Consider the following 3,851-nt stretch of genomic DNA (forward strand, 5'->3'; position numbering starts at 1 on the left):
GTGTTCACATTAATATTCCCTGAAGTGTAATTCAGGCTCCTCTGGCATCCTGTCGGTTTGAGGCACACTTGAACTTAGCCTTTAAAGTATAGCTGTGGTCAGGAACATGACACATGACTCTGTGTTTCCATGACATCAAACAAGAATTCTACAGTTTTTCCAGTTTAAAAAATAAAATAAAATAAAAATAATGACATAAATATAGTTTGAAAACATTACAACCGTTGGACTACTTTTCAGGAATAATTTTTTGGACTGACAACCTGTTGACTTACATCCAAATTTTTGAAATTGAATTTTAACTGAGCTTTGTTTCACTGTAACTCCTCATCTTTTCTGTGCTCCTTGAAAGGATTGTGAAGAGGGCAAAAAGAAGCATTCCTTTTAGAAAGAAAAACATTTGGTTCGTATCCAAGAGCATTCTTCACTATATTTTTTAAAGGCGGTCACATAGGCCTGTAGTTTTGGCAGTGCGTGGTCACAGCTATTGTTGCTTAACTTCTCTACACTTATCCAACAAGCAGAAGAGAGAGAGGCTCCGTTCTGGTGGTCAGAGATCAGATGAGGCTGCCTACAGTGACAGTAACCACATGTTCCTTTTTGTCCAAACACACCACCCTTTGAAAGGTACGGCACCGGTGGTGGTCCCATCCAGCCTCAGCCATTCATGACACAATAGGATAAACCAATATAATGCGGGGGGGAATTTCCCTTTTCTGTACATAAGCACCATAAAAGGCAAGGTTCCTACCGTATTAGTACCACGACCAAATGATAAGAGATGAACAGTTTCCGGGCAGGAAAAGTACACGGTTCACTCAGATGATCATGTTTGTCCAGATGTACTGTATATTTGGTTGGATGAAGACCAAAGACAGACTTTCTACTGATCTGAGGGAAAGGTTGTTTTTTTTTTTTTGCAAGGGTGGGGTTCGAGGGGGCGCACTTTTTTGTTATTAAACATGTTTTTAATACTTTGTCTGAATTTTTAAGGGACTCCGATAAAGGTAATAGATGGATCTGAAACTTATCAAACATACAATCAAACTTTACTTCCTTCCAGATGTTAGAACTGCATTAGGTGAAGTTTACATACTGCTTGAAGGACCAGAAGTGAACTGGTACAGTATGAGATTGATTCAAATGTTGAATTAAAGTGATCACCTCTTTGGTTTGATAAATATCTGCAACAACGTTTTGAGTACTTTGAGGATCCAGTCTTTATGAAATCATCCACTACGCTGATGACACAACGCTATAATCGCATGGTTATAGTTCACACTTCAAACTAATTAATGAGACAGGGAGGCTGTTTTTTTCTGTTTTTGGGTAAAGTCTCCTCCCACCCGTTCAAAACATCAAATTGTTGACTGATTAATCAGTGATTGACTGAATGATGCTTAAAAACCACAGCCAAATGCATTAGCTGGGTTGTAGACGTACACAAGTTTTAATTCTATTCTGTTTTTCTTTACTATTTCTTTACTTTAGTAACACGGTCTTTAGAAACCATTTCTGTACTAAAAAAAAATCAGACTGATTTTTCAGAATTATTCTACAAAACAATTCTAGGAAAACTGACCATAATGCACCTTTGAAACACTAAACTGGTTTCTTTTGTATATAAAATGTTTGACATGACTGGTTTACAATGCAACAAAGCATTGAGACCTCCCAGGGTCATCAAGTGAACCTAATGTTCTCAAAATTCAGAACTAAGCCAGGAAAAACAGCAATCTGCATCCTGTAGAATCTGGGCAGTGCATCTTTCATAATTTTTCACGATATCATGGTTGTGTGAAGATGTATGAAGTGCAAACGACAGGTACAAATATGGATGCTCGGTGGAAAAGGACTCAGTATTTGGTCCGAGCTCCAGTCAGGGTGGTCTGGGACACAGAGTTTATGTTACATTCAAACATGAGCTCCCTTGGCGTCTGTGCAGTGTCACTGGGATGATGCTGTGCTGGGATTATCACTTAAACAAAAGCTACGATGGTTGGTCATTATTGGGTAAAAAGACAAACGTGGACCTCTTTTCCCTCCCTAAAATCAGTAGATTCATGAAGTGGGTTCCATTCAGCTGATTTATATCTGTATAGTTTAAACATGGCCAACCATTTTCACCTATATTCATTTGTTTAAGTTCTCTCTTTAAAGAAGCCGCCGACAGAACATGGACGTGTTTTCACAATTGATAACTGAAGTTTCTGTCGGCCCACAGTCATTGACCAAATATGGGGTCCAGGAGCCGCTCCAGGAGAGGAACATACATCATCCCTCACCTGGTACAAAAGGAGACCACCATAGTTTCAGTTGTTTATTAGTTATTTGGTGGCCCACATGAGATTAACGCAATCACTAGATAATATATATATATATACAGTAAAAGATAAAACATTTTTGTGTCATTTTGGCAAAACGCTTAACGTTACATCTCTCCTAATAATGCATGTCCAATGTGACTGTGTGTTTGACTTGGAACCAAGCAAACTATTCCAACTGGAGGCTCGGGGGTCAAATCTGGCCCACCGATCTCTTCACTCCAGCCTGCAACTGGATTCTAAAATAAACATGACAATAATGTTAGACAAAAAAATGTTTTGTCATTATATTTGAGTGTACCGCCCCCCACGGTGTCAGTACAGAAAAAATCTTATTTTCACACTGAAGGCCACAAGAGGGCACTGGTGCAAATTTTGAAGTCAGATCTACAGAAAATATTTTATGGGCATTTATGTTTAAAATGTTGATAAGTGACGAGTCTAAATGTAATTTGTTACTTAGCAACAGTTAATTGTTTAGTTAGAATTATGTGTTACTAAAATAAAAAAAAAATCTCATTTTAATTCAAATAAAAAAATCTCAAATGATATACAATTTCTATTTGATATCATTCCAGATATGCAGAACATTTTCCTCAGTCCCCCACAATTCTGGCTCAACAGAAAGTGTTGCCGCTGTTTTTTTGGCATCTTTTGTGAGTGAGTCAAATATATAGACACACTCCAGACACACTGCTGTAACACTCTTCTTCAGAGTGTAAAGTAAACAGAGCCTGTCTGGACACAGGCACATAGTGAAGAAAAAGGGAGAGAATCAAATAACGATTTATAAATAAAACCAAATAGCTTTTTTAAGCAAATTAAAAAATATTGAGTAAAACCAACTGAGAAAAAAAATGATGACGACCTGTATAATAAATATAAATATTAGTCTTTTATTTATCCCATGATCGGGAAATTGATGGTGCAAGTCTTTGCAACTCACTCAGGCTGCCACCAGTGGCGGCATTGAGTATGCCGTTCACTGGGGCTCGAACCCAGGCGTGCAAAGGAAGGAAAGTGAACTCCTTGTCACTGTGACACAGCTCACCACTGCACACAACCAAATGTGACCTCTGCTTTAACCCATCACCAAAGTGAACAGTGGGCAGCTTTGGGGAGCAGTGTGTGGGGACGGTGCCATGCTCAGAGCACCTCAGTGGTAACTTGGCAGCTGCTGGACTCAACCTTCTGGTCCCAAGTACGCTCACCACACACAGTAGCTACCACTGCCCAGGTGTGATAAAGGCTTCACTATGAAACAAAATATAAATAAATGTCACAATTCATTACTTATATCACATTACGTTACAGAAATATATGCTACATATTAAAAAAAATGTTTACATCAGTGCTAAAATAATACAGATGTAAGGATGGTGATGATAGGATAAATTAAATTAAAACATTGACTTTAAAATCATAATCCAGTTCGGGTTCTCGTGGGACCGACACACAAATACTGGCTGGGAAATGACAGGCCTGGAAAACCACACATTGTCACTCTCTGCTCAAGACATTAACGCT

This window comes from Cynoglossus semilaevis, chromosome 14, assembly GCF_000523025.1.
Source record: "Cynoglossus semilaevis isolate Cse_v1.0 chromosome 14, Cse_v1.0, whole genome shotgun sequence".
In the NCBI taxonomy this organism is placed as follows: domain Eukaryota; kingdom Metazoa; phylum Chordata; class Actinopteri; order Pleuronectiformes; family Cynoglossidae; genus Cynoglossus; species Cynoglossus semilaevis.